This window comes from Callorhinus ursinus, unplaced genomic scaffold (assembly GCF_003265705.2).
Source record: "Callorhinus ursinus isolate GAN/ISIS: 27379988/994484 unplaced genomic scaffold, GSC_fseal_2.0 scaffold9, whole genome shotgun sequence".
Classification (NCBI taxonomy): domain Eukaryota; kingdom Metazoa; phylum Chordata; class Mammalia; order Carnivora; family Otariidae; genus Callorhinus; species Callorhinus ursinus.
In genome coordinates, this window is record NW_027397071.1 from 33923484 (window position 1) to 33950381 (window position 26898).

General features: G+C 37.0%; 1 long non-coding RNA gene across 1 annotated transcript; it reads left to right on the plus strand.

Annotated features, from left to right (window-relative positions):
* Positions 1-417: 417 nt before the first annotated feature.
* LOC141373426 (uncharacterized) lies at positions 418-19165 on the plus strand. The gene is made up of 3 exons (XR_012379390.1): positions 418-688; positions 18283-18307; positions 18797-19165. It is a non-coding gene; the product is annotated as an uncharacterized lncRNA (long non-coding RNA).
* The last annotated feature ends 7733 nt before the right edge of the window (positions 19166-26898 follow it).

Sequence of the window (26898 nt, forward strand, 5' to 3'; positions counted from 1 at the left end):
GTGTGTTTGTCAGGTTAACACTTCTGGTTTTAATAAGGAATTCTGTTTTTCAGCCCTCTTTTCGTTGCTCACCTAGGACCTAATCTACCGTCCATACTCTGAAAACAAATCCCCTCCAGTCTGCAAACCTGGGCGGCGCGGGTCCTTGTCGAATCTGCTTTCAACCAGAGGATATGCACCTGAGAAATAGTATTATATTCAGCCTTCACATTATTGTTATCACGCCGAACACAGCTAGCTCTGTAAGTAATAATTATTAACATGAATACTAGTTCAGTCTAATTTAGCTCATTAGCAGGATAACGCCTTCGATTTCCAAAGAGGCATCACGACACGCTCATCAGTGGGTAGTACCAGCCTGTTTATTACATCAGCCGTTTCACGTTTGCTCCTCACAGTGGTGGTGGTTGAGTGAACAGAAGCTGAATATCTCACAAAGCTCCAAGAACTTTCTTTTCTGGACTTGAGAGTCTGTGCCAAGAAAGACTCGGGGGTCTCACTCATGTGCCGTCACCCTGGCACTGCCTCTGTCGGGAAGACTCGCAAGGATTAAGAAAGCGGTCCCGGGCACGTATTTCGTTAACTGCTCTCCTACCGTTCAGAGTGGCTGCTGCCTGGACAAGTTCCTCCTGTTTGCACACAAGAAATGGCTGGTGCAAACAATCCCATAGAGAGCCGGCCTGGCACAGTGAGTCGGGGCGGCAGTTCAGCTTCGTGCCCGTTCTTAATCCATTTGCTTTACATAAAAGATGGAAAATAGGGCTTTGTTACGTGAACTCGGTCCTCGGGCTCCGTGCAAAGGAGTCCTCTTTCATTCTTTTTTTTTTTTTTTTTTAACAGTTTTTAACCTCGTAAGGCTTCTTGTTGGGAATCTGGTAATATGATTTCTACCACAATGCAGGCAGGCCCCACATTTACAGTAAATGCATAGGAAACTGTCTGTCAAAATGCTGTCTCTTCTGCTTTGGTGAGAAAGCGCGTATGTGAATGGGGCAGAAGGTCAATACAGTGTCGGACGGCAGATGGAGTGGGGAAGAAGGAGCCGGGAAGCAGCTTTTTGTTTGTTCCTAAGAGAGGCGGCATCTTTTTTTTTTTTTTTTTGGCCATGTCACTGGTGTATTTTTTTCTAAGTGATTTCCCACGAAAGGAAGACAATACACCTTGAGCTGAACGAGGGCTATGTTGTCCCCAAGAGAAGCATAGGCCGCCAGACCTTAAGAAGCAGTTAATGGGGTGTCAGAATTACGAGCAGGCTTGTTGGCTTTGTGTGTTTTTGCGCATCGATCTCCGGTTCATTTTGGCACTTGCGGCCCTCCATTACTCTAGATTTTAATCATTCTGAAACACAGGGATTTGATACCCAAGGAATGTGGCAGTGGTTGAAAGAAAGGAGGAAGCAAAGGGCGACTTTAATCACAATGTGATTTTAGCGGGAGAAGAGGGAAAGAGGAGCTATGATACTGCATACATTAAAAGGTGGGAGAATCGTTCCATTAGTGGATCAGAAATTTCTTGAATTGAGCCTCCAGAAAAAGGGCACATGGGCTGGGAGCATTTTGAGCTTAGTTGTTCAAACTAAGTCCTGAAGCTATTTTGAAACTAATATTTAATATATATTCTTGGTGAATGTTTCACCTTCTAAAGGTTATGTCAGAGGTAGATCTGGAAAATAAATGAAGGAACAGAGTTTGTAACATTTTTGTGAGGTGTCTGTACCCTCATCTGTGGTCCCCACATTGCGCTGGATAAAGTTGGCAGGGCCGGCTTCCGGGGTATACGACCTGGGCACATGGCCTCAGCATTTAATGCTATGCTGTCGCAGTCGTGAAATTCCTAATTTTTTCTTATAATTGTGGACTATGCTTTATTATGAATGGTATAATCAGATGATATAATATGGCATCAGCCAGTGAATGTCTTGTACCGAAACAACTTGTTTCTTCTCCCTTTCTTTAACCCAAATTTGATGCTATTAACCAGTTCCATTATTTAAATTGATTATTAAGATTGGAATCAATTTGATTTATCAGGACATATTTCCCATTAATTAGGTTTTCTTTTTAGCCTCTTTCTGTAAACTTCATTCCCCACTCCATTCTTCCTGAGATATAACTGACATAGAACATTGTGTAAGTTTAAGATGTACAATGTGATAACCTGATATGTTATTGTGGAATGTTTATCACAATAAGGTTAGTTAATACATCCATCACCTCACATAATTGTGTTTTATAAGAACATTTAAGACCTACCCTCTTAGCAACTTTCAAGTACATAATAGAGGATTCTTACTATAGTCACCACACTGAGTATTAGATCCCCGGAGCTCATTCATCTTCTCAGTGGGAATTTGTACACTTGTCCAAAATCCACCCATTTTCTCTATACCCCCAGCCTATTCAGTCCATTTTATTTTCTGTTTCTATGAGCTTGGCTTTTTTTTTTTTTTTTTAGATCCCTATATATGTGATATCATACAGTATTTGTCCTTCTCTGCCTGACTTATTTCCCTTAGCATCATGCCTTCAAGGTCCATCCATGTTGTTGCAAATGGCAGGGTTGTCTTTTTTATGGCTGAGTAATATTCCAATGTGTATTCCACATATATCTATATACTTATGTAGATATGATATCTATCTGTCATATATACAGATACCACATTTTCTTTCTCCACGGTCATTTTGGTTGTTTCCATGTCTTGGCTCTTATGAATAATATTGCCATGGACATAGGGGTGCAGATTTTTTTTTGAGATAGTGATTTCATTTTCTTCAGATATATGCCCAGAAGTAGAATTGCTGGCTCATATGGCAGCTCTATTTTTACTTTTTTGAGGAACCTCCATATACTGTTTTACTTAATATACATACAAATTCAGATTCCTACGGACAGTGCACCAGGGTTCCCTTTTCTTACAACTTTGTGAACACTTGTTATGTCTTGTTTTTGATAACTGCCTAGAATTCTAACAGGTGTGAGGTGATATCTCAAACAAAATCTCAGTTTTGATCTACATTTCCCTCATCATTGGTGATGTTGAACATCTTTTCATGTACTCTTGGCATTTGTGTCTTCTTTGGAAAAATGTCTAGTCAAGTTGCCTGTCTATCTTTCCCTCAGATGATGATGATGAGAATGGTTATTGAGTTGCATGAGTTCCTTATATATTTTGGATATTAAACCCTTACTGACATATGGTTTACAAACATTTTCTCCCACTGCCTCTTCATTCTGTGAATTGTTTCTTTTGCTGTGCAGAAACTTTTTAGTTTGATGTATGAAAGTCTTAATAATTTTATCTTCAAACTTGTTTTTGAAGTGAACTCTGCCACAATGATGGAGCATGAACAAAACCAGAGGAGATGCATGCAGTACATGTGTCTGTTGTCCCTTATCTCCCATGCATGTAGAGCATTTGTGGTGCCCCAATGGGCCCTGAATTCCAGTGTACCCGTAATGTGTGGGAGTTCAGTGGGTTTCAAAGGGAGCACAAGGTAAGGGGTTATGTCACATGAGGTGGTGGTGACGATGATGACAGAGAATGTAACTAAAATATAGGGCAACACATAGTTCTTTTCCTGTTCAACTCTTCCTACTCTTCAGTAAGATACAGAGTGACTGTAGCATGTATCAAGGAGTGAAATGAAAATAATTGAGTTAGCTTCCACTGTTCTGGTAACAATAAAATGCATATACATATCTAAGTTACAAAATAAAAATTATGTGACTTCAGTGTTTCCATGTGACTTAAATGCTCTTATATTTGCATTTAAAATGGGCATTGCACAATATAAAATTGAATGGTAAAATTCATGCTAATTTCAAATTTACTTAGAATGGCGTGAAATAGCAAATAAACACCAACGTAAGTCACAAGAATGAGGCTATGGAGGAAAGGAAAAGAAATCTGTGTATTTTAGGACCTTTAATACCACTTTCCCCTGCTTTTTGAATAATATGCCCACATTTTAATTTTGCACAGAACTCCACAAACTATGTAGCTGGCTCTGAAACTAGGAAATATTTCTACCAGGGAAATGGAAAATGGGATGTGTCCCCAAGTACCATAAGGCAAACTTTCCAGCTTTCCAAATTATTTTTATCTTTGAAGGAGTCATTCAATCTTGATCACAACAACAGTAAATGGAACCCCTTCTTTTGGTCTCAAGAATCAACTCAGGCAGCAAACATGTCAGTGCCCTGTCATTGTTCTACTCAACACAGCTCAGTAACTTGATAGCTACCTTTCTGGTTATGACAAATAATGTATGACCAGTTGCTCTGATGTGCTACCTCCTTCGTGAGGAACAAGATGAATGGCCATCGTACAATGTGAAAGGGAGGACTTGAAAGAAGCACACTTCCAGAACATGCAGTCACTGAGGAGAATGTCACTAATTAGAAGCCAAGGAACAAACAATTTGTAAATTAATTAGCAAATGAACAATGCCCTAGAAGCCCCAAATAGTTAATTTACCCACTAGAAGATAAGCCATTTACCCATCTACGTTGGTAAAATCGGTCCCTTAATAGAATTGCTTAATGCTAGTGTGTCCGTGTAGAGCTTTCCTATCAATATTAAGCCTCTTTCTCTTGAAGAGAAAATGCAGAGGGGCTCCCTCTCCAGGGGAGTATTTAGTTCTCATATTCCTCAGCTTCTGCCATTGGTCCCCCAGCAACTGATCAAATCAGCACATCTCACCTGTGCCTCCTGTCATCTCAACCTTGACCACTTTCTCTAAAAAAACAAGCAACTCTTTCCCCTTGCTATCTGAATTTTTTTTTCAATTGCACTTAACTTTTTCTGACACATTATATATAGTACTTGTTTTGTTCAGTGTCTTGTCTTCTCCTAATAATATAATTGGCCAAAGCAAAGTCTTCATTTTTTGTTCACTGCTGTATCCCCAGAGCCTAGAACACTGCCTGACTGGCATAGGTCCTCTATGAATTAGGAAATATTTCTAACAGGGAAATGGGAAATGGGATGTATCCCCAAGTACCATAAGGTAAACTTTTCAGCTTTCTAAATTATTTCATCTTTGATGAAAAGGGGATGGGAGAAGAGAAGGAATGGTTGAAGGTCAAAGAAGTTCGGGAAAGACTAGATTAAACAAAACACAATCATCTTCTTTATTGCAGGACTTAATAGGCCTTTGATAGGTCAATGTTCATTGTCAATCTCTAACAGAGATAGAATGTACAAGTCAATTGGACCCTAGGACTCTTTTTTTCCCACTTAGAACAAGTATTCTTTGGAAGACATTTTGGGAAATGTCATCTTAAGTGGTAATTTATTGACCTCACAGAATTTTAAATGAACATTTTACCAGAGTAAATCTACCTCTTCCCTTCAAGTTCTTAATATTTTATGAACCAGCCTTTCTTGGGCTGATTAGAAAGGTGCTGCTGTTGGGGTCCTGCTCTTTCCAGACTCATTATATTCTTCCTGTCACACTAAAAGAAGTTTACTCTTAACCTGTATTTGATACAAATGCCACAGTCTTGGTTACTGTGCCCTACTGTTTTCTGCATTTCCTATAACTGCATGCTCATCAGTCTGCATCTCTCAGAATAGCAACAGAAATTCCCCCAGGCAGAAGGAAAGGACCCATTCCACCTGTAATGATCTTTAGCACAAATTAAGGCCCATCTTGTGCATAATGTGGTGCTTTCTAAATGATTTTAATGAAAATGGCATAATGATATTGATCCCATATTAATGAACAGAAACTGAGGTAGATGTAAGAAAGTAAAAATAAAATAAAATGAGAAGTTAGGATTTCTCAATTCCAGGCTTCAGGATCCCATTGTTGTAATTGATGTTCATGTTGAAACAGAGACATGCTCTGTACCTAGATGAGTGAACCAAAATACTAACACGGTAAGGCATACAGTACACCCTCAGAACAGAGTGTGAACTATTACTGAAGCCAGATGTCAAGTTATAGCAGCCGAAATAACTTGCATTGCACTCTCAACACACACAGAAGCTGAACCAGACAGTTAGTAAAAATACTATAGCAGAAATATTGCAGAATGGTATACAAATAAGTTATGAGGAGGGACTTCTAGAGAAATCATCAGATGTCTTTGGTAAAACCCACAAAAATTTACTCATAATTTGAGGGCTAAAATGCTGCATTTGTGTAACGAAGTGAACAGAATAAATTTTATAAATATAAATACTTTCATATTGGCATTTCTCTAATATGGGCATCAAATCTATCCTTGAACAATTAACATTGAAGCAGCAGTGAACTTTGCCCCAGAGACTAATCCTGAGGGTACTAATGAGCACCTCTAGTTTCTAGGACAAAGGGTATGACTTCAATACATAGGAATTTTTGATCTAGCTTGAACATATTACCATCAATTGAAGATCCACCACTTTGAGATTTTGCTATAATTGAAGTTAGTACGTTTATATTAGTTCCCTTCTGATAGAGTTAAATTATTAATTCTGAATATCAACTAGTTTTGGGGGGTAGGGGTTCTATTTTTTTTAAGAAACTTACTTTTTTATTTTTGTGAAATATATATGTGTAACATAAAATTTACCACTCTAGACATTTTTAAGTGTACAGTGAAATTAAGTACATTCATTGTTCTGCCGGCTATCGCCAGCAGGTTGGCTATCGCCAACCTATCTCCAGAATTTTTCATCAACCCAAACTGAAACTCCATACTCATTAAACTATAATTCCTCATTCACCCCCCTTCCCAGCCCCTGATAACCACTATTCTACTTTCTGTCTTTATGAATTGATTATTCTAGTTATCTCATATACGTGGGATCATACAATATTTGTCCTTTTGTGTCTGGCTTATTTCACTTTGCAGAAAGTCTTCAAGGTTCGTCTATGTTGTAGCTTGTGTCAGAATTTAATTTTTTTGGAAGGCTGAATAATACTCCATTTTATGTATATGCCACATTTTGTTTGTCCATTTCTCTGTAGATGGATATTGTTTCCATCTTTTGGTTATGGTGAATAACGCTACAATGAACATTGGTGTACAAATATCTCTTCAAGTTCCTGCTTTCAATTCTCTTGCATATATACTGAGACATGGAATTGCTAGATCATATAGTAATTCTGTGTTTAGTTTTTTGAGGACCACCATACTGTTTCTGCAGTGGCTACGCCATTGTGCATTCCCATCAACAGTGTACAGGGCTTCAGTTTCTCCACATCTTCGCCACCACTTGTTTTCTGTTGTTGTTGTTTGATAATGGCCATTTTAGTGGGAAACCTTGCTTCACCTTTATGTTTCATAAATATTTTTCTTCATTTTGCATAAAACTCTAGATATGATTTCTAAGTTACCAATACTGAATTGAGATTATTTTTCAGTCCAAAAACATATTATTCTGTCTTTCTCACCAGATCTATTAGTTTGGTTCAAGACAGCATAGTAATACTCTATGTGTCGTAACAGGGATTATGTGTATGTGTGTGTAATTGATTACTATCATGTTACTTGTTTTTGGTATGTTATCAATACTTACTGGCATAAGAATAATGAAAGTGAACATAAAACTACTATCATAATTATAAAAAAGGTAGTCCAAACACTTTCTTTCAACACTTGATTTTGTGGGTATTTGTAGAAGCGGTGGGTTTTGTTTTGGGGCTCACTAGTGATGCAATCAATATACCTCTTTTTAACTTTTTGCATTCAGGTCAACATTATGCTGCCTCACACAAGCTTCATAAATATGGATGCTTTCTGCCTGCGAGGTTCTCACAAGGGCATAGATTCTAGGCTCCAATGATGAAACATTACCTTTGTTAGAACCAACACCAGCAAGATGCTCCTGTTAAATAAGACAAACAGGTAGCTTGACGTTTTGTGATAATTTTAACAATTGGGGTCAAGTCCATTCCCTCTTCTAAATTAAGTGCAAGGAGATTCATCACCCCGGCCAATAATTTCATGGCAGGTCATGCGGTCCTCACCACATAGGCTCCTGCGATCATGTGTGTGAATCATAGCATTTATGCTGCCTAAGGTGCTGGCATATGAAAGCACAGCCTACACCCAGCTGATTAAGCTGTAGCATAAAACAACACTTCAGTAGTCAGGAGCATGACAGCCCACAATGGTTTATTGGACCAAAGAGTATAACATTGTAATTTACTTCTCTAATACATGTCATGTTCTCTCTTATTGTTTCCCCTTATGGAGTGAAATATGTAGGTAAGAGATTGCTGTACAAGCTTCATGTGTTATGCCCCTCCAAAATTAGAGGGTAACAAACTGTCTTTATTATCCTGTGCCTTTGGTAAGCTGCCACAAATCACAGAAACCACTGCAGGTGAGCATCTAGTGGTTTAAAAAGTCAAGGCAAACTAAAAGACTTCATGTGTCTGCCTGAAGCTATTTTTGAACTACAGTGCAGCTAGACACAATTATTATACTTCCTGGCCCTTCCTTTTTATTGTACGCTCCTAGCCATTTTTTTCATTCTTATTGACAGGAAACCAGGATTTATGAAGTCTGGCTCAATGCAAATATTTAAAGACTTAATTTTTTTTCCCTCTCCCAAAACATAACAAAATAAGTTGAATGATGTTTTGGTGAGTTTATTTTTCTTTTTAAGCTGGAATTCATGGCTGTTCTCCAGCTGAGAATGGCACTAGTCACAGATAATTTAAAGAGAATAGCTTGCTTGTTTGTCAAGCAAACATGTGTAATCTGATGAAATTATTAATGTCATAGTGTTAACTCTCTTCTCATAAGTACAGTTAACAGTGCTGACACTGCAATTATATTTGAATGTTCCGGCTCTTTGCTTATTCGCTCAATCTGCCAGTCCAGTATGGGGGAGACAGATTGTGGTGGGCACTTGACAATGCACAGAAGAGATATAAACCTCTTCTGATTAAACCTTGATGAAAGATTAAACGGTTCTGAATGCTTGCCAGATTCTTGTGATATGACATTTTTAACCAATGGTAATAAAGTTCTATTCAACAGAGGTTTTTGAAAAAAGATTATAGGAATGACATACATTGCGTGTGTGTGTGTGTGTGTGTGTGTGTGTGTGTGTGTATCAATATATATCATATGTACCTATGCATATGTTACATAGAGTAAGAAACAGCACGGTCACCTCTTACCTTGGATTCAAATTTTATAAACAAGATAATATCATTTCTGATACTGGACAGCTTTTTACAGCTGTTTTTTTTTTTTCTAATAGAAATGAAACAACACATCCTTGAACATTACCAATATTATCGTCCTCTGTGGTCTTCAGTCTCCCAATGTAATAGCTGCTCACAATATCCCCTTCAAGTTACATAGTCCCTACTTTTATTCTGTAAAATTCTTATTGGATTTTTACCATACCTATTCCGTCAGTAGTCAAAAATGAGAAAAGATTTAGTGTATGCACTAATCTTGTTATTGTTAAACTTAGTTCACATCTTTTCATTGTTGGTTTTGGATCAAATGAAAATGGACTGGTTCATAATAATGGCCAACAATTATATAGCATTTACTATGTCCCAGTAGTGTTCTAGCACTTTATACACTTTAAATCATTTCATCTTTACATGCTGTAGCTACTAGTATTTTCCTCCTTTTCAGATGAGGAGACTGAGGCCCAGAAAGGTTAAACAACTTGCTTAAAGTTACACAGCTAATAACAAATCGAGCTGGAAATTGAATACAGATCTGTTACAGCATAAAGTTGTCATCAAACTGTAGACTGATTCATAAAATTCATAAAATAATTATAGTGTATATTTTAAAAACCTATAGCATTATGGACCGATAATTATTAGTGCTCATATTAAGAAGTGCACTGAACCGAAAAGTTTCTTTAAATAAAAAAAAAGAAAAAAGAAAAGAAAAAGCTCTTGCATTTCAATACTCCAGTGCCTGGAGCAAATGTATCCACTAAATGTGAAGGAAATGGGGAACCCAGACAGGTTGAACCTAGCTACCTAGACCTTTTTGTTGACTTACTTGGAGCAGATAAATTGAAATAATAAAGAAAACTGGCAGCTTTCTACACCCTGTTATTACTAAAACCTTGTTGCAAATTCAGAAAGAACCTATGCAAGTCATTCCCGGCCCTTTTGTTCTCTATATTTGTTACAGAAATTGCATAGTTGTGCTTTCTCTTTTCTACCGACATGCTGCAAAACTTGTGTGAGAAAAGATCATTTTAGGAGGATGGAGAGGGTTTTAAAAATAGTGAATAGAAGAAAAGAACTTTGTGTCAGGTAGAAAGGCAAGGACAGAGCAAATTCGCCAAAGCGGGAAAAAAATTGTTTTCTTTTTTAATTGTGCTAAACAGTTGTTTCCCTCTCTGAAAGTTCATTATATTTATTTGTCATCAGGGTAATTGAGCTACACTTGTTGCTAAGTCTGTTGCTTGCCTCCTGATGAACGGATTCATTAAGTTCATTTCTAATCTCTGTCTTCTAAATTCAATAAGCACTATAAAATTTCTTTCCTTGTATGGGAATTCTAAGGTCTTTTTTTTTCCTCAACAGCTTGAATTCCTGTATTCTGATTAAGATAGATGAAGTATTTGCATTCTATCCATATTCATAATCTTCTTTCAGAGTCAACCTAAAATACCACATTTGTTGCCCAGGCAGACACAGGCAATGTGTTACGATGGCTCTGTAGCTTTTTGTTTGGATGGATAAGGACTTAACCCTCTTCAAATGCAACAGAAGAGGTGGTCACTAGGTGAATTCAGGCTGTTAAGAAACCAGAACAATCATTGCGTCTTTTGTGTGTGACAGAAACTGTAATTAATGATTTCCCCCCTTTTTTGCTCAAGAGAAAAAAGAGAGATGTGCAGTTGACAGACATTTTATTAATAGTTTCTGCCAACTTGCCATGCATAAAAGGTTTTATTGGTTGCAATGCCAGTGTAAGAAAAGTTCTTTTTGATGAAATGTTCAAGATGGCTGTTTTATGGGTGAAAAATGAAGACAATCTGTCTACCGACATTGAAAGTTTGGGTTTCAATAATAAAATTAAAACTATTGTGACATTTCCTATTGTGTTATTTAACCATCTGCCTCCTACTGGTCCAATCAATGATAACATTACCTAGGTCCTCTCTAGTTAACAAGAAGACCTGCCAATATGGTGTCTCATGGTTAATTTACGAGGAGATTTATTATTGATTAAGGTGTTTATATATTTAGTGACTGCTGTTCCTCCTATAAAGGGGAAAAACTTTAGTCTCGTGTTTGAGGGTTAAATATTCAGCTTGACAAAAAAATGGCTGTTTGTATCCCTTTAGTAACTAAAAATCTATGGACAGTACAAGAACGCAACAAGGGATCTATACCAATGACAAGCTCTGATCAGGTGTGTAGCATAGGACTCTAAATAAGCACCTATTATTTTCTTGCTTAGCATTTCATTAAAAGCACATCTCCCAAAAGGTTTTTTTCTGAATATTGGCACATTAGATCCATAGTTACCTGAATTAGAATTTTTCCCCTTTTAAAATTGTTTCATGCAAGTTTTTATTTAGAGTAGATGTGTTGTTTTAATGATTTCTGCTCATCAATCAAGAGGGGGAAAAACACATTTTACCACATGGATTCACGATAAAGCAATGAAGGTGCTTCACTGTAGTTCGTTTAATCCTCCATTACACAAGGGTGAGAAGAAAAGGGATATTCAATATTTTAATAAGTCTTTGGACTTTGCTGCAGCCCAAATGGAATTTAATCAAGAAATGTGAAGGATAAGGTACTAAAGCATTCTAATCATTGCATTGACCAACTTGCAATTATACTTGCTTTATTTTGCTTATAATCATCATTATTAATTTAAACAACCTTCAGTATTTGCCCATACCTTTTACAAACTTTAATTTTTTTTAAAGTCTTAAATATCTCACATTTTGGAAGAAGGCAGGCAGCTGGAAATGTGCTCTTTGCACATTGATCTTCAAGCAGTCATTCCATTTCTCTGGGAATTTTTATGTAAGCTCCCTTATTGGGAATATGCTAATGACATCCGCCATGATTACTGATTTTCTTTGAATCGTTATTCCTCTGTGGGCAAAGCAATCAGAAAGGGAGAACAGGAGATTTCTTTCTTGCTTGTGTGCCTTCTTCAACCATCTGCTCTATCCTGATTCATTTGAATACGATCTGCAGTTTTTAGATCCTTTGCTCTGACATTCGGAGGCATTTGAAAGCTTAAAAGGAGTTAATAGTTATCTATCTATGTCACAAATGTGGTTCTCTGATGTGTTCTGAGTGCAAACTTGCCTACCCAGGGTTTACATGGGCAGATTAATTTTGTTCGGTAAAAAAATGGTAACGCAGGTTAGCACCTTCATTATATGGGATGTGTAGTTCTGAACACTTTTATTATTAATGGCCTTGAGCTCAGGCATTGAAAAAAAAAGTAACTTTAATACTTTGTATTAAAACAAAGTATTCCAGGAAAAGAATTGTTGATTCTAAATTTCTCAAGGTAAAGAAAAAGTAAAACTGAGGAACTGAATAGAGAGTGAGAGAGAGTGAGAAGAGAGCAAATTTGTAAAAAAAAAAAAAAAGTCATGATGTACACTTTTTAGGGTAACATTTGTAGGAATTCAGACTAGAATTCCAGATTAAGAATGAAAACTTCTGGGGCGCCTGGGTGGCTCAGTTGGTTAATCGACTGCCTTCGGCTCAGGTCATGATCCTGGAGTCCCGGGATCGAGTCCCACATCGGGCTCCCTGCTCGGGAGAGAGTCTGCTTCTCCCTCTGACCCTCCCCCCTCTCATGCTCTCTCTCTCAAATAAATAAATAAAATCTTAAAAAAAAAAAAAAGAATGAAGACTTCTGGGTGCCCGCTCATACCCCGCCACCAAAGTGTGATTTACTGTCTCTTAGGAAAGTTACTTAATTTCTCTGGGCTTCTGTTTCCTCTGCAGTGACATGAAATGAATGTCAGAGGTGATATTTAAGGTTTCCTCCACCAGTAAAATTGTGTGATCATATTATTTATTCCCATGAAACACACTGCAGATGATGGGAAAGTTACTTTATGGATTTGGTTTTCGCATGGGCATTTGATCTTGCCCAAGGAAAAGCCATTTCAAAATAAATCATTCACCTTCAGAAGAGGGGCTCCGAGCCTTCTGATTACACTTTTAAACATGATGAGTATGCACGAAATTTTAAAAATGGGACACCATATCTTGCTTCAGTTTACATGGACTGGGTAAATTGCTAAGGATGTTGCTGATTGATAGAAGCAAGTCTTCCACTTCAGTGAGTGAAAATTAGCAAGATTCTGACACCCCTAGCAAAACAGAGCTAACTTAATATGCAGAATTGCCATTTAGGCAAGAGAGTTTGCAAAACTTGATGATATTAGGTCAGTGAACATTGTCAAAACATGAAGGAGACGTGAGTTTGGGAATGTTGACACTCTCTTGGTATTCAGCTCATTTAAAAGTGAAGAGAGCTATTAATGTAAAATAGTTTCAGAAAGCTCCTCGGACTTGTCCTTCTCACCCAATAATTCCTCTTATTTTCTCCACGTCAAGAATGAGATGGAGAACAACCCAGCTGCCCCTGTCTTTTACACAGTTATGAGATTTTTGAACAAGTATATAGCATCTACTGACCCTCACTTCTGATGAGCCTGCCGGCTTGTGCTGTGAACGACCACTGACCCCTCCCTCCACCTTATAAATGTAATTCTTCTGATTCTGTCTGTTTTCTCTGGCAAACATTACTGATTTGTGTCCCGATTTCTGTGGGATAGTTCTGGCGTGTTATAAACTGAGCGGCAAAGCCAAGACTTAAATAGAAATTACTTCACCGATGTGTTTCAGCTGACCAGAGACAAACTCATGCCCAAAATAATCTCCACTCCCTTCCTTCCACATATCCCAACAAAGGGAAGAAACATACAGCCACTGTCTTCTTTTTTTTTTTTTTTGATGTATTATACAAATAGAACGCTTTTGAGAAATAGGACTAAACACAGAGCACAAGCATATCTTAATATTTCATGAGATAATATTTCAAAGGCCTGAAATTAAAGATAGGCAGGTAGCCAGTGATATATGGAGAGAAATGTTTATTTCTCGGCCTATGCTTGATGGACAGCAAATATTTTTTCGCTAGTAGTTTAGCTTTTGGTTACTGTAATACACTGTTTTATAATTGTGACATGCTGGGCAACCTGATATTGCATCTGCTTAGCTATCAAGCTATTGCATTTACTTTTTTAGGATTTTGTTTGTTTGCTTGCTCCTGAAATACAGTTTGTAGATCTCCTTGATGTTGATGATTTTGCCTCTTGTAATGATTAGGGCATAGAACATTTAGATGTTGGTATTTCTCACTAGCGGTAGGCTTATATATATAGATATATTGTTTAAAATGAATTTTTATTTCTTTTTTGCAAGTTTTATCACTTACATATATTTTATATTTCTTCCTAGATTAAAAAATATGCATTACATATTCAATGGCAGAAGAGACCATAATCCAAATAAGTCATTTTATACTACTCACATACTCTTCTATTGTGCCTCCCCGCCCCCCACCAATGACCTTCCCGTTCTGTTTCTGGATGAGGAAGAAATCCAGAAAGGAAGTCTATTCATCAGTTCCTACATCAGCAAATTTTGGATCTACGTCAGCAGCGCACTCTATCCACTGCACTCAGCACATCAGAACAGTATCTGGACGGCAATATTAAATGCCTTGCTGTTTAAAATGTCTTTCTGAACTCAGATTATTGAACATTATATCCAATTTTGAGGATGATTTTATTCACATGAAATCAGTTTTTCCAAGTTTAGAAACGAAGCATTCTTAGTCTGAATATCGCACAGTGATGATTTTCAATGATTAGAAACACATTCATACTATAGCACGTCTGGGCCCAAGAAGCCCTCATTTACAGCCCATTTTTCTCTAGCAACAATCTAAGTATTTCTAGGTTGTATTACATTTCTCATTCCCATGTGCTCTCGGTCAATAGACTGTCATTATCAGAATAAAGTTCTTTACATTTAACTGAATTTTGAACTTATGAAAGATACACAAATCTACTTGAAAGTTGATAAGAAAAAGTGAGTAGAATTTAAACTGTTCTTCACTTCTTTGGTCATTTTACAAAGACATTTATGTAAAAATGCCTTTTATGTATTTCCACATTTATCTTTTTCTTCCCTTTTTTTAATTAGTTCAAACCACCTATGCAAAGTCATGAGAGTTTTCAACCTATTAGGTAAAGATAATAAAATATTATTGGAAAAGGTGGAAGGAATACCACTGGAGATTGCAGGTTTATATCCTCCTGGAAACAAACGGAACGCATGGACTCTTTACCGAAATATTTCACCGAATTGAATAAAGATATTACCACGTGTAGCTAGAAAAACCCCGGCAATTTGTAAGTATTTGTGAGGGAAAATACTTTATACTGACATTTGTGTACATTTTTCTGTATCTCTTACACCCTGACCATTTTTCAAGTAAATGTTTATTCAGAAAACCTCTGCCTCAACTCTGGAGTATAACCTTAAATGATCATAGGAATTGACAGTGTTATGGAATATACAACTTCAGCTCCTTTTTACCTCAGCAATATTCCCTATTTTCTAATATATCTTTAAATGGACTTATATTGCTAGAACTTCAGATGTGATTAAGCCCCTTTTGTTTTTCGTTTATTTATTTATTCAGCTTTAAATTGATATAACTATTAGCCCTCCCCGTTACTTCTATCTGGTAACCTTATCACATCCTGCTTCCTTTCTAAAGTCTTTTTTTTTTTTTAAGATTTCTTTATTTATTTTAGAGAGAGAGAGTGCATACGAGTGTGTGGGGGCAAGGGGCAGAGGGAAAGGGAGAAACTTGAGCAGACTTCGGGCTCAGCGTGGAACTCCTCCAGGGGCTTGATCTCATAACCCTGAGATCAGGACCTGAGCTAAAAGCAAGAGTCCGATGTTTAACTGACTATGCCACCCAGGCACCCCTCCTTTCTAAAGTCTTAAGACACTATTTTTTTAAAGATTTATTTATTTGAGAGAGAGAGAGAGAGCAGGAAAGGGGTAAAGGGAGAGGGGGAGAGAGAAAGACCCAAGCCGACTCCAGGCTGAGCACAGAGCTCCATGTAGGGCTCGATCTCACAACCCTGAGATCATGACCTCAGCCAAAATCAAGAGTTGGATGCTTAACCAACTGAGCCACTCAGGTGCCCCAAAAGTTTTAAGATACTTTCAAACGGGTGTACATTTTGATGAAGTTACTTTCCCCCTGTTGAATTAATAATCACAAGCTAGAATTAAAAATTAAATGAGATTTAGAAATGAAATTAGAAATTTATCATTTGTAAATCTGCCAAACATGAGGTAGGTTTTCTAACTCAGAGAGGCAAAGCATGAGAAACACATCTCTGTGTTAACTAAAGGAACAAAAGGCAATGAAGGAAGATTTCTATAACTCTGGAAGTGAGAAATGAATTCAGAGTTATACATGGCACTTGGGAAAAAAAAGAAATAATGATATATAACTTGATAGCATTTTAAATAATTTGCATCAGCACTATACACTTTATGGAAGTTTTATCAATTTGAAGTAGATATTCTGCATTGATCTATAAATAATTGGAATTCACTTTTAAAATTTCAGAACATGCATAGTTTTTTTTTCATCCAAATAGCTAATACTTATTACAAAGATGTTCATGTTTTATGATTCTCTTTTGGATTGCCTTCAGAGGCAATTTATGAACCATACAAAAAGATCAGTTCTTTTTTTTTTTTAAGATTTTATTTATTTGAGAGAGAGCACGAGCAGGGTGAAGGGCAGAGGAAGAAGTAGACTCCATCGAGCAGGAAGCCTGATGTGGTTCTAGATCCTAGGACTCTAGGATCATGACCTGAGCTGAAGGCAGGCGCTTAACCCACTGAGCCAAGCAGATGCCCCAGATCAGTTCTTTTCAACCAATGAGCCATGTGCTAGAAATTGATACAGAATGATGGCAATAGCTTGATTCCTGACCTTGAGAAGCTCATGGTCTAGAGTGAAGATCAGCGTTATAAACAGATGACGCCAATAAAGTACAGTGAAGGTCAAGACAAGGATGTGCACATATGGGTTTTGGTTACACATGCATCATTTGGTTTGTTTTTTCATCTGATTCACTGAACAAGGGTACGAGTAACTCTTACCTGTTTTCAAAACCAAAGTCCTCTCAGAAATTACAATCTCCTCCTGTTGAGGATGTTCAAAGGAAAGATTTTGGCATGTTTTCCTAAGAAAGTTAGCACAGTGGTTTAAATATAGAGGGCATTAAAAAACTATCGAGGCTGCATATGCTCACGTAGCATGAGGAGGGTGTTGTACGGAGGGGAGAGGTGCTGGCTCAGTAGATGTCTAATCTCACGTGGAGGCTAACTCTGAGTCTTTACTTTTACGTGCTGATGGTCTTTGATCTTCAGTCACTCACTTGATTCATCATTTATACATGATTCATTGATAGGTGAATCAGGCTGGACTGCTAATCAATGTTTACTTGAGTGGATCTGATTCTCTCTTTCCCAAATGTTTGTGTATTCATCATGGAAGCAAGGGCAGTGTTTCTCGGCAACCTTCTAATGCTGAAAGGTCACAAGACTCTTCAGTACTTGTTGATACCTGTGTGTACTCGACAGCAATGCTGTCTAAGAAATTATCATTTCCCTAGGAGACTTGCGTTCATTGCTCTTGAGGCATCCTAGAAACATCTTTTTAAAAATAAAAATATTTCATTTAAAGCAAGGCACAGAAATACCATTTAGACCATATAAAGGAACATTTTGATGTTCATGTTTTTATTCTGCTTCAATTTCAAATACACTTCAAAGTATACCATTTTGATATGTGACAGAAAACTTTTATCATAAACAGATTTCTGAAATTACTTAAAATTTTAAAACAGGAGCAATATGGACACTCTAGGTTTTTTATTTGAGGTAATTATGCCTTTTTTAAAAAAGATTATTTATTTATTTATTTGAGAGAGCGAGAATGAGAGAGAGAGAGCACATGAGAGAGGGGAGGGTCAGAGGGAGAAGCAGACTCCCCGCTGAGCAGGGAGCCCGATGCGGGACTCGATCCCAGGACTCCAGGATCATGACCTGAGCCGAAGGCAGTCGCTTAACCAACTGAGCCACCCAGGCGCCCCTAATTATGCCTTTTCAAGTAACCTCTTCTTATAGACCTTTATATTTCCCCCTCTAAATTCTTCTGATCTTGAGAATTCCCTAATGATTTTTCTTTTTTCCCTAGTTTCTAATGACTGAATGCCACTAAGGTAGGTAAACTTATTTTCATTCTTCAAGCATATTTTTTCCCCATTTCAATTCCTTGCTTTTCTTCTTTAGACTCAATTTCTCAGCCTAAGCTGAACTAACACTGTTTTATTGAGGAACATTTGGATATTATAGTTTGTCATATCTTTCAGGGCATATTGTATATTTATTCTTTTATGAAGCTTTCTGTTTTTCTTCTGAATTTGTCCTCTAGATTTGGTTTCGGGTGTAATTACTAAAACAAAACAGAACTAGATTTTTCAGACATTTTATGGGTATAATCTGTCATTTGCTTATACTGACTTTACTCCAATTTCCATTATGGAAAGGGTATCTGAGATATGCAAACTTTCCAGTTTTAAAGAAGAACAAATAAATGCTATTTGGGCATTTCAAAATTGTTTTCTTAGTATAGTACGTGGAAAGATGGAAAATCATGGCAACAGAATACATTTTCTCTTCTAAGATGGCTATTTTTTTTCCCTTTTAAGAGGTTTTGTGCCAGGCTGTCCTCTTTGTGAAGTAAAGAATGAAAATGGTGTCTGCACTGTGGACAAGATAACCTACTCTACAGAGTTCATAATGGAAATTCAACCGAACCACATCATAGTTAAGGAAGAAAAACTAAACGTGGCTCTTCCTGCTACTGATTTTATCCAGCAGTAAAGAGAAATCCTTGCAAGTGCTGTTTACACAGTATGAAATCCTTACTGAATCATAGTGGAGCATGTCTGCTATCTGACCCAGGCTTTAGGGCTCCTTAAACACCTGTGGATTTATGGAGTTCAAATGTCTACAAGGGCATGTGTGGAAGTTCATTCAGAAACCTGGAGCCCAAATAAAATGATCTGATGACATGGGCAAGCTGTCTCATTCCTCTGTAGTCCAATCAGTCTTTTGAACTAGAAAAGAGATTAAGATTTAAGAATGTATTCTTTAAAAAAAAATGCTCTTTAAAGAATCAAATTTAACAAGGAAATGTAGATGCATTTTTTTATTTTGTTGTGATTTTGATCAATTAATCTTTAAATTTATTTTTAAATTTAAATTTATTAAAGCCAGATCATCAGGGGATTTAGTCCCCCCACATTATGCGTGTATAAGTAGCCCCCGGCAGGGATACACAAACATCTGGTGAGGGAACTGGCCCTTTTATACTGAAGACCCACACAATTTAAAACATGAAAACCTATACCCTTTAGAAACTTACACTCTTTAAAAATGATCAAATATAGCCACAAAGTTGTCTTAATTAACTCCATCACAATTGCTTTCTTTTAGGGATTTGATTTAGTCTTTTGAAAATCAGAGACACCATGATTTAGAGAAGTTCAGTCTTATTCTAAAGAGTTTCAAGTGAACTTATCTTGTAATTGTTAAACGTGTGTCTTTCCATATGTCTTTAAAAAGTTTTATGAAAGGAAATATGCTTGAAAATACCTTGTTTAAGCTCAAACTTCAAGTCACATCCAATGTGAAAAATAACCTGGTCAACATCTCTCTTATTTTTATACTCTAATCATTCTGTGCCTAACAGTATGTGTGGAAATGTGAGTAAGACCACTATGCCTGGCTTCTTGATTCTGTTTACACATTGCTAAGACTTATTTTTTTCTTCTGGAAAAAAATATCTATTCCTATGCAGGCTTGGGTTTTACTTAGGGTTATCAGTGAAAGAGTGAATTACCCTGAAATAGAAATAGCTATTTATCAGATTATGGTTGGCTCCATATACACTGTTCTGCTCCCACTTCTTCTCCCTCCCTCCACCCTTCGCCTTTTAAATTTACCCCAGGAATATTGTTATTTGTCAATATATCTCTCTGTTTCTAAATGCACAAAGGTGCTTGAGCATTCATCTTGGCTGCTCTTTACTCTTCCTGATGGCTTCATCTGTCCTATCTTGTTAGGATGTAACAACCATGAATGTTTTTTGAATGGGTTAAATAACATTCAATATGCAAGGCACTGATCACTCCTAACTTGAACTTAAAGGTCTAAAGATTGTTCCATGGGAGGCTGCATAAAACAGACATAGTTTTAGGAACAATTCTATGACATTCCCATTAGTTTGGGTTCAGGTTTCATAAAACACTTGATGGAGAGTTGTTTTATTGGCGAGTCCAGGTCCTGAGGATGACAGTTCGTTTCCCTTTGTGGTGTCATGTGGTAGTCAACTTTCTACAGTAAGTCTGGAGACAAGCCAAATAAGAAAATAAACCCACAAACTTGGGTAAATTCAAGCACACATATATTTTGGAGGGAGCAGAAGTCAAGGAGGAGATGGTGACCAATTTAAATAAAAATAGAATGGTATACAATAAGTCTCTATGTGCTTAATATAAAAGGTAAGGATGTGTATAATGTAGGTGTAAGGCTTAAAATGATCATTCATAAGAAGGAATTATTTATGTCACATCTAGAAAGAGAACACTAGCTAATATCAGCTGGTTCATAAATGTGAAGTAAAGATATATTCATGCTGTGATATATTTCAACAGTTTTATAATTGCTACTATTCCACTAGCAAAAAGCACAAGTGATGTGCTTGGAAACACAAGTTAAAAGTAAAGGAACTGAAACGAATATAACATTGTATGTCAACTATATTTCAATAATTTTTTTAAGTAAAGGAAGAATACTCAGTGAATGCTTACAGTATGAAGTGGAAATTTCTGGAAATTTCAGGCATTTTGTCTTCATCTTCAGAATCACACAGATCAAACAAGGTATAAATGGCTATTTGTCTCACTTCTTTCTACCATTTATATGTGCAAGTTCAAGACAAGAAAAAAAGATAGTGATTATGTATTTTTAATTAAATTTTTTTTTCTGATAAACGTGCATTACTTGGGTAGTAAAAGGAGAATATACATTTTTAAGGAGATACTGAAATGAATCCCCCATTAGCGCTTTCCCAAGGGAAAACAAGGCAGAAACATGCAATGTTTTATTCAAACATTTTTTTTTTTTTTGGCCACACACTATATTCTGTTCTTGATGTCAGAAATAACCAGTATCTCTTTCTACTGAACCCCAAGTAATTGATAATTGATGAATGCACTCATAACACTGCTAAAATATCTAACAGCTTGATATTTCAAATAATATAAGCAGTACACGGGTTAGATTTTTTTTTCCTCAAGGCAACATTCAACCTTGTATGGACACAGTCTTTGCAGGCTGAAGGAAGGGTTAGTAAGGACTGTCAGGGGACAGAGAACTGCAGAAAACAGAAGTCGTGGACCCAGGGTGTCTGGAAACATCAGTGGGACACAGAGATGTGAGAAGGTCCTAAGGATTCGCTGGTAATTGACTTGGAAAGATGGGAAGTGGATAGGGGTGGGGGGGGGAAGAAACAGGGAAGGACTAAATATTTCGGGTGGAGGGTGGAGTTAAGGAGGAAAACAAGGAGTCTATATAGGCATAGCTATGAAGTAGTTGGATGGGATCTGCCTTTTTCAAAGTGTTTTCTGACCCTCTTTGAAAACCAGTCCATACTGTAAATGGGGCCAGAAGTGGGTTAGGGAACATTGTAACCTCATTTCACCTTATTTAGCTATGTGCCAGAGATCTCAGCAGGTAGTGCAATTAACTCCCACTAGTTAAATGAGAAGAAAATGAGGTTACCCAGATTGACAAAACACAACTCCTGGTTCTCCTCCAAATCAGGGGAAGGAAGGCTCCTGGCTGACAGAGCTGGTTCAGCCCTGGGCAATTGCCCATTTGCCCAGGGGCTTCTGAGCTAAGGGCCACACTGCTCCCCGCAACCTCACCAATAACAGTGGAAACAACCACAAATGATGACTAGAACATTGCAAGTGACGTTGAATATTGCATTCTTCCAATTTCTTTCTCTCTATGGACTTAATGCATAACCTCCATGGGGACAATATGTCTCATGGGATTTTACATCTCAGAAAATTTGAATAGGAAAGTTGTGTTTCCTAAAGCTTGAATTTTGTGAAATTATTTCCCTATTGACAGTTTATTGGGTTTCTCAGTTTAGAAATCTCAATTAGCTCCTTTATTATTTCCACAAATTATTTTCTAATATCTGCAGTTATTTTTAGTATGTTTAAAATAACTGCCACCAGATACTGATAGAAATAACTGGGAATACTTAATGAACAAATATTTTTAGTGTTATCTAAAGTTCAAATTAAATGTCTTCAATTTGTATCTATTTTCAACTTAAATGAGTAGTTCTATTAACAATGACTGATGTTAACAAGTAAAGAAATGACATAAATGCTGAAATACACAAAAGTTCTAATCTGGGAATTTAAGAGTTCATAGCATCTCTTCATTACTGTAATCTATATGTTGACAAAGAGTTATTACTCTTCAAAAGTCATAGTTTATTTTAAGGCTATATATCACAATGATTGGATGTAGGCATGATCATCAGACTGGTGTAAATTCCTGCACTGGAAGGCCTTACCTCTGTGCCTCAGTTTCCTTATCTGCAAAATGGGTTTAATAAAAACTATACATTAGATAATTTTGTTGTGAGGATAAAATAAGTTTATAAAAAACACTTCATGATTACATAATAAATGTTGGCTATTGCTACTAGTCTATCATTATTATAATTAATTATGTAAAGTTTTAAAAACCATGTACTTCCTTTCTCCAGTATGTTTATCTATACCTTCTACTCTTTAGAAAAATATTTCTCATCTATTTTATACAGAGGCAGGGTAGTCTTACACTATATGTTCTAAAATAAATCTTCTATTTGAAATAAAATATGTTTCACGCTGCCTCAGGACGAATTGTCAAGTTGAATATCATACAGTTCTTAGCTGAACAACTGAGACAATTTCAGTTTCACCTAGTAATATTAGGTTGGGCATCTAGATTTTTGATATAAAAGAGAAACGAAGTTAACTAACAGTTACCAAGCTAAATATTTGCCCTTTTACTTTATTTAGACTTTATAATAGTTACGTGAGTACAGCATTTCTCTATTTTACAAATACTCAACTAGAGTCTGAAAATTTCAATTACTAGGCCAAAGTAATATGGTTGATACTGTCTGAGGCCCTTCCTGATGCGTAAGGACTTCTAGTTAGTTGTCCTTGGTGGTTTACTAGGTAAGAGATTCTGGATGAACGTAAGTAGGTCCGTTCAGAGCTACTTAGTGGGTTTCAGCCTTGTGTTATAGAACAGGCACCGGGCTTGGGATCTGCCAAATCTGTCATCAGCTGGGTGACCACAGCCCACAACTTAGCTTGTCGGAATTTCTGTTTCCTTACCCATAACATTCAGAACTGTCATGAGAACCAAATAAAATAGTGTCCAGAAAACACTATGCATACAATTTAAGGTATCATTATGACACGCAATGATAATTTTTTAAAGGAGTGATCGTGAAGTTGAGAGAATAAATAAAGACATCTGGTAGGGGGCTTAGAATATTATATAAAAAATTGAAGTAACTTTATTTTGGCGATTTCATTCCTTATCTCCAAAGTTCAGTTACCTGATGCCTAAAAAGCATATAAAGAGGTTTATGAAGAAATCAAAGAAAAGACAAATGTTTTAATCAACAACTCCAATCTTGGGGACCAAAGCCAAGAGATATACAGGTTGATTATAAAATATATAAAAAATGCTATTTGTGTAATAACTTTCGAGCGCAATACACATCAAGATAATTTATAAGAAAGGAGTTAAAGGCTGATGGTGCAATACTGTTTGGAAAAGTAGAAGACCTAAAGTTCTTACATGTTCCTTCTTAGATATCAGCATCTGTGTTATTGAAGAAGCACTGCAATAAAATGGAGCGCGCCTAGTAAGTCTCCTATTTTTGTCCCGTTGAAACAAGAAAAAAAATTCTCAAATAAATGCATGTAGATGCCAGCATTTTTCTCATAACTTGCACTGATCAATGAGAACCACCAAAAATGCTAAAAGCAATCAGCACAAACTTTGAACCACAGAGAAACAGTGATGGCTGTGTAGAGACCTCCTTTGGGGTGCATATCCTTAAGGAGGATCTGAACACTGCTACTATTAATAAGACTACAAATTGTAGCCGATTAAACCAGAAGGAGCCTTGAATGTATTTGCTGGGAATTGCTTAAGGCTTAAACACCAGGGACTTGAAACAAACTGTTCTTATCACCTTTTTCCAAACAGAGATTTAAATTTACAATGAAAGTGCCAGCACCAGCTGTACTTGAAGAAAGCACCACATGTCTCCATAAGCCCCTAGAAAATGGAATGGAGCCCAGTTCAAGCTGGAGGTGTCACCGTGCTCTAGCCAGCTGGGTGACACCAAGCTGAAAGTGATGAGGTGCTAATTAAAGGGGATGAACAGTCTTATTGTAGGCACCTGCCAGTGGCCTCCGCAGAATCAGCGAGAGCCCTGGGCATCTCGCCCTGCCTGCGGGGCCACGGGAACCACGCATGAATTCCAGCATTTCTCATCCGGCACCTCACCTTTCATATTTTCCCCGCTGTGGTTTTAGTTGGAAACGATGACTCCTCTCGCCCCTTGCCCCTATTTACCGGTTCTCCTGAGTGATAATGATCCACATGATGCAAAGTGTTAAGCATAGACCCTTGCTGAAAGCAGAGATTAAAACAATAAAAACTAGATTAAAGTCTTGAAAAAACAAAAACAAACAAATGAAAACCCAAACTACATAAAATGCAGATGTACTGCACCTATGGGGGGAAAACATCATACCCAAACACACAAGGAATGTTCTTTTCAATCTCCCAACACAGTTTCAGGGTTGTTCCCCTCACCCTGCTCACCCCTCTTCCTGTTGAAACCACACAGTGCGATGCTCCAGCCAGAACTACATTATAGGGATGGAGCATTTAGAAATATTTGCAGCCGTCGTGGGAGCTACTTTTCAAAGACAGAGAGCAGGACATGACCTAGAGCAGCTGAACCACTGAAATAAGAAAGAAAAAAACCCACTTTTTTCCTATTTAAAATTATTAAGATTGTTGAGTACATAGTACATTGATTATCCAATATGCATTCTTTTCATTAAATGTTCGTGTGCATCTGTTTAGTTTTTCATGTGACTAGTAAACAAACTATTGAAACTATTATCCAAATGAGGCAGGGAACATTATTTTATTGTGAACTTTAGGAGTTTGTGTGATCTAAATTTCTTCTCTATCCAAAAGACTTTTTTTTTTTTTTTTTTTTGCAATAGTCCTAAGTCTGGACTTTGCCAGAAACTTTTTTTCTTTGTGTTATAATGCCACTTTTATTTATTTTTTTATAATGCCACTTTTAAAGAAGTTCTTTGATAAATTGGTTGAAGTCTGTAATCACATAATTTCTATTCATTGTTCCAGTTCTGCCCTCTGTAGAAACAGAATAAACCCACCTCTGCTCATACTTGTTTCCTTCGGGGTCACACAACAATGTTATTGTCTCTGGAGATAGTAATTGTCAGTAGGAATTCTGACACTACAACCTAATAGCCTACTATTTTCTCAGGCAAGTTCCTTACCCAGTTAGTGCCTCCATTTCCTTATCCATAACATGGTTATCATAATCCATCTCACAGGGTGGTTGTGCTTATTCTATGGTATGTCACAAGTCAAATTTAGCAAAGGGCACATGGGGTACAGAGTCCTGGTTCAAGAGTAGGTCACCAGAAATGGTCAACCAATCTAGAGAACAAAAGGAAAAGCGGGTCTGTGAACACAGAAGATATATTTGATTTTGGACAAGTTGAACTGAGGTATGTGTGGGACAACCGTGGATATTTCTGGTGGGCAGCTGAAACACAAGGTCAACATTTAGGCGGTCTGGACTAAGCAGTAGACTTGAGTGTTGGTGATATAAAAATATAGTTTAAATCATGGTTGTCATGAACATAGTTTCTGAGGTCAAACATTTGAATGAGGATAGAGTCTAAGAGAATACTTATAGTCAGAATAGGAGAGGCCAGATGAGGAACTTGAGAAAGGTATAGGGTGACTACAGGCAAGCATATGGTCTCATACATTAAAGTAACACACTGTTACCTGAAAGAAAGTGTAATTAAAGATATTTAATGATGCACTACAAACCGGACATTTAGCAATTCTTTAAGTAGGAACTTTGTGAGATTCCAGTGGAATGAAATGGAATCCACTGTAAGGAATTAAGAGGTCATAGAAGATTTCCATCTTTCATCTAAGGACGGTAACTGGGCAAACTATTCTTTCACTAAATTTGTCTAGTTAGAGAAGAAGGAAGGATCTTGGCACAACAAGAGGAAACACAGGTGGAAGTTTTCACTTTGGAGAGGAGAAAGGCCATTTTTCCATGGTAAATACAATTCATCTCTTCTCTTTTTGAGCACTGGAAGAATATTTGCCTTATACCTAGATTTGTAGCACTTTCCGTACTCTCCATAATTCTTTTTTCTCTCTTCCTTTCTTTCTTTCCTTCCTTCATCTCTCTCTCTCTCTCTCCCCCTTTCTTTCTTTCTTTCCTTCTTTCCTTCTTTCCTTCTTTCTTTCTTCCTTTCTTTCCTTCTTTCTTTCCTTCTTTCTTTCCTTCTTTCTTTCTTTCTTCCTTTCTTTCCTTCTTTCTTTCCTTCTTTCTTTCCTTCTTTCTTTCTTTCTT